The sequence below is a fragment of the Lissotriton helveticus genome, chromosome 8 (genome assembly GCF_964261635.1).
Source record: "Lissotriton helveticus chromosome 8, aLisHel1.1, whole genome shotgun sequence".
NCBI classification, from domain to species: domain Eukaryota; kingdom Metazoa; phylum Chordata; class Amphibia; order Caudata; family Salamandridae; genus Lissotriton; species Lissotriton helveticus.
Window position 1 is genome coordinate 389,364,451 of NC_136069.1, and position 13,947 is coordinate 389,378,397.

At 46.0% G+C, this 13,947-nt stretch overlaps 1 protein-coding gene and 1 long non-coding RNA gene across 2 annotated transcripts in view; one reads left to right on the forward strand and one right to left on the reverse strand.

Annotated features, from left to right (window-relative positions):
* LOC144771653 (uncharacterized) overlaps window positions 1-13,947 on the forward strand; it is a 945,479-nt gene that overhangs the window by 407,815 nt on the left and 523,717 nt on the right. The gene's annotated exons all lie outside the window — the stretch shown is intronic.
* Window positions 807-13,947, reverse strand: part of LOC144771654 (uncharacterized) — a 212,080-nt gene continuing 198,939 nt past the window's right edge. The window contains exon 5 of the long non-coding RNA XR_013599411.1: window positions 807-1,335. This is a non-coding gene — a long non-coding RNA (uncharacterized LOC144771654). The remainder of the gene's footprint in view (window positions 1,336-13,947) is intronic.

A 13,947-nucleotide genomic window follows, 5' to 3' on the forward strand; every position in this document is an offset into this window, starting at 1 on the left:
CGCGTCCGAGGACTTCCCGACCCTCAGGTCACAGGAAACACCGCCTACCCGGCACCCGCCAATCAGGGGCCGACAGGAAGGAAAGTGAAGAGAGCGCGTCCCGCCCACAAACACCGGCAAGTGCGGGACGCTCGGGCAGCCGCCTGCCCCTCCCAGCAGCGGTCCGCCCCTCCGGGATAGTAAATGAAGACACGGAAATCCACGGGGACCCGAGAAGCCCCGCAACCCAGGGTCCCCGTACGGAGGAAAGCACAGGAAGCCCAGCAGCCCGGCTTTGTAAAGGTCCCACGTCGGTCCATGAGCACCCCCAAGGCCCCGCCAAGGAAGACACCACAGGACTCCAGAAGCAGGTAAGTGCCCGGCACTCACCCCAGCGTAACCCATCAGTATTCCGACCGACAGGAAACAAAACAGGATTTGCTTCTGGTGGTGAGGTGTATTATAGCACCTGATAGGAGGGTGGGTGGAGTCTAAAAAGCGTTTCCTGTTTTGTTTCCTGTCAGGTGGAATACCTCATGTGTTATGACTGGGTCGAGGACGAGGGACGTAGAGGTAATCTGTCTTTACCAATTAAAAGCTTGATGTTTTTACCTTGGTCTGAGTGCTTCCTAAGAAAGGTATATGTATATGTATATATGTATATGTATGCAACAATGTTCCTGTTCACCATTCCGCGGTGAAACAAACCAGGCAAGGACCTCTTAGACGTGACTTCATTAAGGATGAATAGAAGAAGGCAGCAAAAACTCTCTCCAGTGGAAGTAAGGTGTTTATTTCACATAATGAAATTAAAAGACATAGTGTCAACCATGACGCGTTTCACTCCTGAAAGGAGCTTGTTCACATAACACGCCCCGAAATGTGACCACAATTTATAGTTTGTAAACAGGTGATTTGATTTAGTAAAAAAAAAACGTTTGTGAAAACAAAAATAGAAGACAGACTAAAGTGTGCGCCATATTGCATGAGACACAATAACACAGTGTCTAAACCAATATACCTTTGTGGACTAACAAAATTATACAACGATTTGCACAGTGTCAAAAGAACGTTGCAGCAGAGAAATTTGGATAAATGTATATAGAATATATACAAAAATTCGTATGAACATAAGTAAATGTGAACAATTATCGACAAGTGTCATAGGTAATACATTTTAAACGAAAAATGAACAACTAAAAAAACGACAAGTGTCTGAATCTTTTTCCAAAATTGGAAATGTCCATTATCGATAAATTTCATTGCTATCCAAATTCATTGTAGTCCAGAAAGGATTTTTTTCTTAGAATATGTTTAATAGATTGGCAGCAGAGACACAAGATGCAAAATTATGGCCTAAGATTTAAACAAAAAATAGTGTAAATGAAAAACATGATTTTTAAACGTGCTAAATCATATGAAGAAATATATTAAAAACAATCTGTAAAGCAGCTACAGAGACTGTTAGAGAAAAAGTCCAAAATGTTATTCACTTATAAATTTACAATTAAAAAATGCTTGACACAGTGTGGAGATAAAGTAATGTGCAACAAACAACTCGAAATACATATGGGGATAGATTGAAATCCCAAATGAAAGACCGCAAGATAAGAAATCATAGCTACAAAACAACAGTTACAATTTAATGAAAGAATCACTAGAAGCGGCTTTCAAAATACGACTTTACATGAATAACCTGGGATTGCTCCTAAATTAGAGTCTTAAATGGTCTATAAAAAGACATGTAAATCGTCTGTAAGATTTAGACCGTTAGGAGATCTAGTACCGAGCATAAGAATAAAATGCGATTCTTTTTGTCTTAATAGACGCTCACGATCACCTCCCCGGCCGGGGACTGGTACCGAGCATAAGACAGTGTACTCTAGATCTTTTAACTGGTTTTTGTGGACAGCTTTAAAATGTCTTGCGACAGGATAGTCACTATTGCTAATCACAATGGCACGTATATGCTGTAATATGCGTTTATGCACGGGGAGTTTAGTGCTCCCAATATATTCCAAATTGCAGGTGCATTTAAGTTTGTAAACTGCAAATTCTGACCTGCAAGTCAAGTGTTCTTTAATTGGAATTTTAATGTCGCTGAATGCTGATGTATAGTGTGTAGAATTACAAGCAAAAGTGCATGCGCGACATGAAGTGCATTTAAAAAAAACAGTTTTGTGGAGCCATGATTTTTTAGGTAACACTTCCGGCATTGGTCTGTCTAAGGCATCTCGCATGGAAGGTGCTCTTCTAAATGTGATGGATGGCAGACTGGGAAGAATTGGACTCAAAATGTTATCAGTAAGGACAATGGGCCATTCAGAACAGATGATACGTCGGATTATTCTCTCTTGTGAACTGAAGGTAGTAATCAATTTAACAGAGCAATCCGGCTGATCTGGATTTCTAGGTTTGGGCCCTAACAGAATATTTCTGTCAAATGATTTAGCTTTGACTAGGGCCTGTTCCAATATCTTTCTAGAATATCCCCTATTAGGAAATCTCTGTATGGAGGAGTCTAGACAAGCGTTAGCAACTGTTTCATCACTACAAATTCGGCAAATTCGAATAAATTCGCCGTAGGGGATGCTGTTGATAGTGTGGATGGGATGCGCGCTTTGGGCATGCAATATGGAGTTGCCTGCGGTGGATTTGCGGAAAAGTTTAGTTTTTAACTTTGCATTCTCCACATACAATTGAACATCCAAAAATTCAGCTATTTTGTTGTTAATAGATGCTGTAAATTTTAGATTTAAATCATTAGTGTTGATTTCATCAACAAATGACCTAGCCTCCTCTGCAGTCCCATTCCAAATGATGCACACATCATCAATGTAGCGCCAGTAGTGGGAAATGTGTGGCATCCATCTGGCGTGTGTGACTCTGAGAACGCGCTCCTCCCACCAACCAACATGTAAACATGAATAGCTGGGGGCGAAGCACGAACCCATCGCCACACCACGCCATTGTTGGTAAATGTTGCCATGTATATGTATTCATATTAGTTCTTTTCGCAGCCGTTGCACCCCTGCCTGGCGCGTTTCGAATTTCTTCATCAGAGGCTGGTGGTGAAAAGGAAATGACGCACAGTCCGGTGCTAGCAGCTTCTGAAATACACGATCACGCGCCCCCTATGGGCTGCTCGGGATGAGCCTGCGCGTTGCTTTCTGGAGGCTGTAGTCATGGAGGGATGTGGATATCCCCTTGTACTGTGTGCATAAATGTTCTGCTGGTGAGTTAAAAGCCCGCAAATGAGCTTCAGCATGCGAGCGTTGCCTATAACCAGGGATCATGCTCCACTTCGTGGCCCCAACTTAGCGGGTGGGGCATCTCGGCGGCCAGGGCGCCGCCTGTATATGTAGCTCCTGCTTGTCCCAAACTAGCGAGATGCTCTCGAGCACGATCACGGGCCTCAAGCTGCAGCCCTGCTCAAAGGTGGAAACGCTGGCATGCCGAGTCCTTTTCGCAGCCGTTGCACCCCTGCCTGACGCGTTTCGAATTTCTTCATCAGAGGCTGGTGGTGAAAAGGAAATGACGCACAGTCCGGTGCTAGCAGCTTCTGAAATACACGATCGCGCGCCCCCCTATGGGCTGCTCGGGATGAGCCTGCGCGTTGCTTTCTGGAGGCTGTAGTCATGGAGGGATGTGGATATCCCCTTGTACTGTGTGCATAAATGTTCTACTGGTGAGTTAAAAGCCCGCAAATGAGCTTCAGCATGCGAGCGTTGCCTATAACCAGGGATCATGCTCCACTTCGTGGCCCCAACTTAGCGGGTGGGGCATCTCGGCGGCCAGGGCGCCGCCTGTATATGTAGCTCCTGCTTGTCCCAAACTAGCGAGATGCTCTCGAGCACGATCACGGGCCTCAAGCTGCAGCCCTGCTCAAAGGTGGAAACGCTGGCATGCCGAGTCCTTTTCGCAGCCGTTGCACCCCTGCCTGACGCGTTTCGAATTTCTTCATTAGAGGCTGGTGGTGAAAAGGAAATGACGCACAGTCCGGTGCTAGCAGCTTCTGAAATACACGATCGCGTGCCCCCTATGGGCTGCTCGGGATGAGCCTGCGCGTTGCTTTCTGGAGGCTGTAGTCATGGAGGGATGTGGATATCCCCTTGTACTGTGTGCATAAATGTTCTGCTGGTGAGTTAAAAGCCCGCAAATGAGCTTCAGCATGCGAGCGTTGCCTATAACCAGGGATCATGCTCCACTTCGTGGCCCCAACTTAGCGGGTGGGGCATCTCGGCGGCCAGGGCGCCGCCTGTATATGTAGCTCCTGCTTGTCCCAAACTAGCGAGATGCTCTCGAGCACGATCACGGGCCTCAAGCTGCAGCCCTGCTCAAAGGGGGAAACTCTGGCATGCCGAGTCCTTTTCGCAGCCGTTGCACCCCTGCCTGACGCGTTTCGAATTTCTTCATCAGAGGCTGGTGGTGAAAAGGAAATGACTTACAGTCCGGTGCTAGCAGCTTCTGAAATACACGATCGCGCGCCCCCTATGGGCTGCTCGGGATGAGCCTGCGCGTTGCTTTCTGGAGGCTGTAGTCATGGAGGGATGTGGATATCCCCTTGTACTGTGTGCATAAATGTTCTGCTGGTGAGTTAAAAGCCCGCAAATGAGCTTCAGCATGCGAGCATTGCCTATAACCAACTAGTTTGGGACAAGCAGGAGCTACATTTATATATATATATATATATATATATATATATATATATATATATATATATAAAATTTCTATGGCAAAATGAAACCCCTGTCTCTGGTGGCCATCTTGGGAGACTGCATATCAGAATTTTTTTAATGAAATATAAGAGGATTTGAGAAGTCACTCAAAATGTGCCCTAATTTTTCTTTCTTCAGCACTAATCATAATTTCTATGGCAAAATGAACCCCCTCATTTTGTTCCTTTTCAAATTAAAAGTATTAAGTTTTAACACTTTATTCCAATCAAGATGACTTCAGGTGTGCCATACTTTTGTCATAAGTAAGACTGTTAGCGCTCTAGTTGTTCTTTAGAACACTCTGGGACATTCTGTGATTGGGCTATAGTTGGGCTACATCTGGCTGATATTTGGGCTACATTTGTTTTTTTTGTCTCTTGTGGCCATCTTTGGGCTACATTGGGCTACATTGGGCTACATTGGGCTACATTTGGGCTCTAACATATATATAGCCCAATGTAGACCAATATATATTTTTTCAAAGTTAATTTTTGTAAAAACCACGGGAGCATATATCTTGAGACATAGCAAAGGCACATCGGGGTACCAGTCCCTACAATTTTGCCAAGTTTGGTGGAAATCCATTCAGCCGTTCGGGCTAAAAGTGAGTCCAACCGCCCTATGGAAATTAACATGGTGAAAACACGTTTTGGGACCCCCCTTTTATCTCGGCCCCCGCTTGACAGATCCCCCCGAAACTTTCAGGGAAGGAGCGGAGCGCAGCGAGGCAAAGTTAAGGAAGATTACAGGCAGATCCCTCATTCGGCGCCAAAGTTATTCCCAATAGAATGTTGCGGATTTCCTATGGAAAACAATCCTAACTATAACTACCTACTGGCGACCGCCAGTAGGTAATATATATATATATACATATATATATATATATATAATATATATATATATATATATATATATATATATATATATTTGAAACTATAGAACATTAGTAGATAGGGACTGAGTCTCCATCCCACCACAGTACCATGAGCCCGGGTCTGACTAGCTATAGTACCTCACGCGCCCTCCTACTCATACCCAGAGAGATAAGTGAATTGACTCCTAAGAAGCACAACACTCCCGACCCTCTCAGGGATCGTGGTAACAGGACACTCCTTTTGCTCATTCACTCACACTCGTCCACAGTAAGATTAACCAAGGGCGTAGTTCGCGTAGTAGCGCTACGCATAGCTACACGAAGTGCACTTCGCACCACGCAAGATACACACAGCTCTACGCAAACTGCGTAGTACACTGTTCGGGATGATTGCACAGTGTCGGATGCTTGTCCGCACTGTGCAATAATTGAAAACGGCATCTCGGACAGTGCAAGCTGTCATTTTCTACCGCTCGAGTAGATTTTTACTCGAGCCGCAGCTTTCTCAACGCGGACTGGTAGTTTCTTATCGCGAGCATACGCGACCACTCGCAATGAGAAACCTGACCTCCCCGCATTGAGAATCACGCCGGGAGGTTTATTTTCCACGCTCGCGATCGGCAACTTGATGTTGCTGATCGCGAATGAGGAAAAAGTCTCGCAGAGATGTAATTTTGCTCACTTGCGGTCGCCAACTTGACGTTGAGGACCACGAGCGAGCAAAAAATACCAACTACGCTACGTGATTTTGCACTGTGCTACATGCAATTCGCGTATGCGAAGTAGCACAAACTACGCAAAGTTCGCGAGTGTAGTGTAGTTGTCCGCCCAGGGTTAAATAAGATATGAAAGAGACACAAAGGAAGTTTGAAATGTTTATTTAAATTATCGTGCGTTAGAATGCAGTATACGTGCCACAATCAGAAAACAACTGCCTAGTAAAAATGCCATCAGCATTGTCAATAAACCGTATGTTATGAAAAGCCCTGTCATGTTATAAGACAGAATAGCCTAACACCCCTCCCCTTCTAAAGAAGCAAACTGATTACACATCAAAGATCTCCGGATTCTTAAAGACTCTGTACCTTAGCTTACACAGATGGACGTTCTACATGTCAGATACAGCTGTCATCTTCTCTCAGAAAATATCGGTCTCTCTCTCTCTCTCTCTCTCTGTTACATTGCTGTGCATACCTATATGGCAAGGTTCACATATTCATAAACAACAACTGCACCTTTCAGTTAGGTTTAGGTGTGAGGGCCTGACCAGAATAAAATAACAAGGGACATTATTTTTTTTCCTTGTCTGCAGTTCAAACTAAATCCCAGGAAAGAACAAAACAAGAAAAAAACTGCTGGGTCTGTGTGAAAATATAATATGGCACAGATGAAAATATGTTTATATAGCAACGTGCGCAAAGCTAATGCGGCCTAAAGCTAATGTGTTGTGCACAGTTAGGCTAAAATATGGAAAACCACAATGGTTCCTTTATGGTGCCTTTATGAAAAATACTTCGACAGCAATCGACTCAGAAGAGGTTCTGCTGCGTTCACCAGAGTGAGTTTCCGGTTCCGCCTTGCTGCGAGTTGCGAAGAGAGGCGAGGAGAGACGCGAGACGAGACGCTGCAGAGCGGCTGAGTTGTGAGCCGCGAGTCGGAAGACCTGATTCGACCCGACCAAATCCAACTCGGTCCCGGTGGGTCCACTTCGGGACGGTGCCACGACACGCCGAGCAGCTGTAGAAAAAAAAGAGGAGAGACTCGGTCGAGTAGCTGAGAGGTCAATGAGGAGACGCGGCTGAGTGGCTGAGCGGTGAGCATTGTGAGCCGCGAGCCGCTGCAGGTCAAGTCGAATCTCCCTTGCTGACTTGAGCGGGCGGAGCGGAGTACAAGTTGGTGCGAGTTTCCGGAGTGCGGAGGGGGGAGTGCGGCATTCCAAACTGCACCGCACCCGCATCCGCATCCGCACCGCATGCCACGGAGACCCGTCAGCACTACTCCACTCACCACTGTTCTCATGGCATCTGCGGACCAGCACCTGTGGCATAAGCGTACAAGTGGACACCGCCGCAGCTGGAGGAATTACTGTCGGAGAGCAGAGCAGAGCAGAACGCAGAGCACTGAGCGGTACCCTGACTTGCTGTGAGCTGCGTGCGGATGTGAGCGCTGACTCCAGTCGCGCTGAGATAACAACACTGCCGCAGCAGCAGCAGCTAGGGGAAACCGCAGGCGAATTCCAAGGTTGCAAGTCGGGCTGTTTGGCTGTGTTTCCTGCCCAGCTCCCTCCTGAGCCTCAGACCAACGAGTTGGAGAGACCGGCGGCGCACGGAGCGCAGAGCTGGTAGGTGGGCTGGAGGGCTGGAGGGCTGGCAGGTGACTCTCGGCCGGAGACAAGCAAAGGCAGAGGCAAAGAGTCTGAGCCCCAAACCCCAACCCCAAGCCCCGTGCCCCGTGCTTCGAACCCCTGAGCCTGAGCCCTGGGAGAGAGTCCTGAGCCCTGAGAGAGAGCCCAGCCAGAGCCCAGCCAGAGCATAGAGAAACCGTGTCATATCGCTGGTCAGCACACGCTCCCGGTTCCCAGCCTATGTCACACTCACACTGCAGGACAGGAAGGACAGAGGCAGTGTGTCCAGTCGAGTGCGCCAGAGAGCTGTGAGTTGAAGCGACACGTAGACTGCACTAAACAACAATAAATAACATCCTTGCCAAGGTAGAACAAAGAAGGGGCAGAAGCCTTCAGAAGCCTTCAGAAGCCCCCATTCACGCAAGGCGTCAGCAACGAATAAACTCAAGTAAAATACTACAAATACTAAAAGAAAAAATTAAAAAAAAAGGGAGCAACGGCCAAGAGATGAGGTCAGGGAGAACACGAAGAAACCCCCCGCAAATAGCAAAAAAGAAAGTCAAGACAAAAACTTCTACTTCCTCCACTGAGGACAGCATGGTCACCACTTTAATACCCCCGATCTATTCCATCTTCGGTTCAATGAACTCCACCGGCAAATTTACATTCTTAAAAGACCCAGTATCTGCAATGTATACAATTCCAGCAACACCGAATGGTCTTCAAAAACCAATGTCTCCATGCAAACCTACAAAGACAACAGACACAAAGGCATCACAGTCTTGTTCTAACTCGACCCCAGGGAGGCAAAATGGATTGGAGGAAATAAGCAACTGTGTACAAACGGCTTGGGAAAATACAAAACCTACGATACAAATACAAGCCCAAATCACATGGAAAATAAAAATCATGACACAGACTCAGGACAAGTAAAACGCCAAATATCACCAGGAGCAAATAACAGAACCATGGACGATGCAAGTGAAGGGACCTCTCTAAAAATGGAAATAAGTAAAAAACAGAACATAAATGAAAGCACAACCACATCATTTGTTCCACCAACATTAGACATTAATCCGGATCAATTAATGGTTGAAAGTCATGAGGTCTCTCACATTAACGAAGGGCATTGTAATACCAGCACCTACAATGAAGCACACAATGAATATCCGAACAGTCATTCAACCCCAAGGCATGAACCGCGCCCAAACCAGGTAGCGATAAACCTCAATAAAGAGAGAAAGGACCGCAAACTAATTTGGGGGAGTGCCCAACTCCAATCCCAACATCAAACGGATAATAAAGGCATCACACAAACGCACATGGTGCAGTCGGAAGATAAAGCAAATGTACTTAACTTGGAGCAAACACAGCAGGCTGAATCAATGTGTAGATGTTGAGGACGTGTATGGGTCCCCACACCCACCCGAAAGCCATAGTGTAAAGGGCTTCAAGGAAACATCGGTAATTGAAATCTCAAGTGTTTCAGCGGGGATTGATCTAGTCAAATAAAAAAGTCAGGGCAAATCACACAAAAATGACGAGGAGCCGAAAATAGTCAAGATCCCCAAAGACCAGGCATTTTTTTCGAATCTGATACAACTCATAATAAAGTGTATCAATGCCAGCAAGAACAAAGGCAAGAATTAAATAAAAATCTGGAATCAATAATCACACTACACAGTGCACTAGGGAGCATACTGGAAACCTCAATTAAAACCCTAAACATGCAGTCTGATAAATTAGACATACAAATACAACTAACTAGCTCCATGGCTGAATACATATCCACTATAAATAAAAAACTAGATACTATGGTCATCACATTTGATATGATCCAGGAGCAAATCAGTCCGTGGGGATCATCCAAGATATGTAGTTGCAACCCCATATTGGAAAAATTGAAAGATCTGCCATCCATACTGAAGGATATTTTGCGGGAATGCAAGCTCGCAAATCAAAGTACCACCAGTACACTAAATAGAAGTGACCTTATTTCCTTTGTGCAATGTATAAATCCTTTAACCAAGGATATAGTTACACCCAAAAAGAGCAATAAAAACAAAACAGACGTGTTAGTACAACAAACATTGGATCAAAGAATTAAGAATAATGAATTAATAAAGCTAAATGACGCTCCATCGGAGAGAATAAAAACATCACAAACCAAATCCCCTGTCGGACATTCCAAATGTCATAAACCAACTGAGAAAGACCAACCAGAGCTGGACGGGATAGAAAGTCAGATAAATCAAAAAGGACTAACGAAGCGGCAAAAGAAACAAGCAAGAAAAAACAGAAATCAGCTTGCAAAGTGTTTACCTGCTGAGAAGCAGGTGTTGATTAGCTACCCCATCTTTAATTGTGTAAAAACACAAAAAAACCTGAATTTGATCCAAACCTGAGGGCACAGATACCACCCACAAGGGCAAAGAACGATTGTAAAGATCTGAAGCACACACCCCAAAAAGAGATCTAAAACCATGCCCAAAAGACCAACCAACCAGATGCACAGGGTGTCATCCAAAACACTTATGAATCGTGAGGGGATTACACAACCACAAACTCTAGGTACTAAAATAGACCTAACGACTTCAACGTCTGTCTCAAGTGATGCGGATTAGAGCATCAAGCAATTGGACAGCGACATAGCAGAACAAAATGAATCTGCAGCGAGTCCACAAAATGATTCGCAATATAAGGTGATTACCCCTAATCAAAAAATTTGCATATCGCAGCAGAGCAAAAATCTCAATAATAATGAGCCTGATCAAAATAAGCGTAAGGCTACCAATCAGGGATGTCAAAGGATGGTCATTAAAGGCAAGGAAAACAACAAGAAGGCATTGCCCATCCAGATCACTATTCCAAATGCCAATTGCAGAACAGGCAAAAGTGATAACAAAAATGTTAGGACAATCACAGCCAAGGTAGATAAGGGCTGCTATGATCAATTACAGGTTATACTAACTACAGGGAATAAAGAATCACAACCAAACATTAAATTAACAAATGTAGTGAAACTTGGACCCAGTCCCACGTTTGTTGCCAGGGAAAAAGGGCACTATACACAAAATGGCGGCCAACACGAGATTGCAAGGATGGAATTCCCAAGGGGGGTACATCAAACGAACAGCCTCAGAAGGATGCTAATAAGCAAACTACAAAACACCCGTGTGTTGACACAAAGGGCCACGGAAGCCATAAAATAAGAAGGACTTGGCCAATCGATAAAACACGCCTCACCTGTGAGTTAACACCAGACTCGAAAACCGCAACAGTAGGAAGGCTTCTCTTCATTCCAAATTACAAAGCACATGGTACACAAGACTATCTAAACCGAAGAAACATTCTTTACTTGACATCCACAATCGCAAGTCTTAGCCAAATAACAACAGCTGATCTATTATCAATAGAATTTATCTCCCTCGGAGATAACTTAGCAAAGGAAGGCACAATGACAACATGGAGCAACGAGGGAATCGTCAAGAGCATTCTTACTGAAACAACCAAATTTGAGGAGTGGGGAATCAGTCTGAAAGAAGAAGCAAAACCGGGATATCCATCTCCCCTCTTAAGGAAGCATGGAAAATGTGAAGATCACACACGGGCAAGTCAACATACTCATTCTGTACTACATGGCGCTAAGGGAGCAGAAAATGACAACAATGATTGCCGGGATCCGATACAGCGCATTAATGACGATTGAACCTGTCGCCAGGCAGGCAAAGTAGAGGATAATTCAATCAAACTCCTCTCCTGGAACATCGCAGGAGCAAAAGCCTTTATAAATGACACTAGAAAAACAGACACCTGGGGCATGTACGACATCATAGCCCTTCAGGAAACATGGTTAATGGAGCCAATTGATGTACCAGGTAGACTATGCTTCCATGCTAGCGCGACCCGCACTGAGCGCTACGGGAATGCCAAGGGGGGACTGTCAGTATATATATCCACCGCACTTAAGATCAAGGCCTCTCAATTGCCCACATCGTCGGCAGATATGCAAATTATCAAACTGGATGGGATGTCCCACGGTAAAATTGGAACAATCATCTTAATCAATGTACGGTGCCACGACACCCCGAGCAGCTGTAGAAAAAAAAGAGGAGAGACTCGGCCGAGTAGCTGAGTAGCTGAGAGGTCAATGAGGAGACGCGGCTGAGTGGCTGAGCGGTGAGCATTGTGAGCCGCGAGCCGCTGCAGGTCAAGTCGAATCTCCCTTGCTAACTTGAGCGGGCGGAGCGGAGTACAAGTTGGTGCGAGTTTCGCGTCAGTGTCCGGAGTGCGGAGGGGGGAGTGCGGCATTCCAAACTGCACCGCACCCGCATCCGCATCCGCGCCGCATGCCACGGAGACCCGTCAGCACTACTCCACTCACCACTGTTCTCATGGCATCTGCGGACCAGCACCTGTGGCATAAGCGTACAAGTGGACACCGCCGCAGCTGGGGGAATTACTGTCGGAGAGCAGAGCAGAGCAGAACGCAGAGCACTGAGCGGTACCCTGACTTGCTGTGAGCTGCGTGCGGATGTGAGCGCTGACTCCAGTCGCGCTGAGATAACAACACTGCCGCAGCAGCAGCAGCTAGGGGAAACCGCAGGCGAATTCCAAGGTTGCAAGTCGGGCTGTTTGGCTGTGTTTCCTGCCCAGCTCCCTCCTGAGCCTCAGACCAACGAGTTGGAGAGACCGGCGGCGCACGGAGCGCAGAGCTGGTAGGTGGGCTGGAGGGCTGGAGGGCTGGCAGGTGACTCTCGGCCGGAGACAAGCAAAGGCAGAGGCAAAGAGTCTGAGCCCCAAACCCCAACCCCAAGCCCCGTGCCCCGTGCTTCGAACCCCCGAGCCTGAGCCCTGGGAGAGAGTCCTGAGCCCTGAGAGAGAGCCCAGAGAAAGCCCAGCCAGAGCCCAGCCAGAGCATAGAGAAACCGTGTCATATCGCTGGTCAGCACACGCTCCCGGTTCCCAGCCTATGTGACACTCACACTGCAGGACAGGAAGGACAGAGGCAGTGTGTCCAGTCGAGTGCGCCAGAGAGCTGTGAGTTGAAGCGACACGTAGAATGCACTAAACAACAATAAATAACATCCTTGCCAAGGTAGAACAAAGAAGGGGCAGAAGCCTTCAGAAGCCCCCATTCACGCAAGGCGTCAGCAACGAATAAACTCAAGTAAAATACTAAAAATACTAAAAAAAAAAAAATTAAAAAAAAAGGGAGCAACGGCCAAGAGATGAGGTCAGGGAGAACACGAAGAAACCCCCCGCAAATAGCAAAAAAGAAAGTCAAGACAAAAACTTCTACTTCCTCCACTGAGGACAGCACGGTCACCACTTTAATACCCCCGATCTATTCCATCTTCGGTTCAATGAACTCCACCGGCAAATTTACATTCTTAAAAGACCCAGTATCTGCAATGTATACAATTCCAGCAACACCGAATGGTCTTCAAAAACCAATGTCTCCATGCAAACCTACAAAGACAACAGACACAAAGGCATCACAGTCTTGTTCTAACTCGACCCCAGGGAGGCAAAATGGATTGGAGGAAATAAGCAACTGTGTACAAACGGCTTGGGAAAATACAAAACCTACGATACAAATACAAGCCCAAATCACATGGAAAATAAAAATCATGACGCAGACTCAGGACAAGTAAAACGCCAAATATCACCAGGAGCAAATAACAGAACCATGGACGATGCAAGTGAAGGGACCTCTCTAAAAATGGAAATAAGTAAAAAACAGAACATAAATGAAAGCACAACCACATCATTTGTTCCACCAACATTAGACATTAATCCGGATCAATTAATGGTTGAAAGTCATGAGGTCTCTCGCATTAACGAAGGGCATTGTAATACCAGCACCTACAATGAAGCACACAATGAATATCCGAACAGTCATTCAACCCCAAGGCATGAACCGCGCCCAAACCAGGTAGCGATAAACCTCAATAAAGAGAGAAAGGACCGCAAACTAATTTGGGGGAGTGCCCAACTCCAATCCCAACATCAAACAGATAATAAAGGCA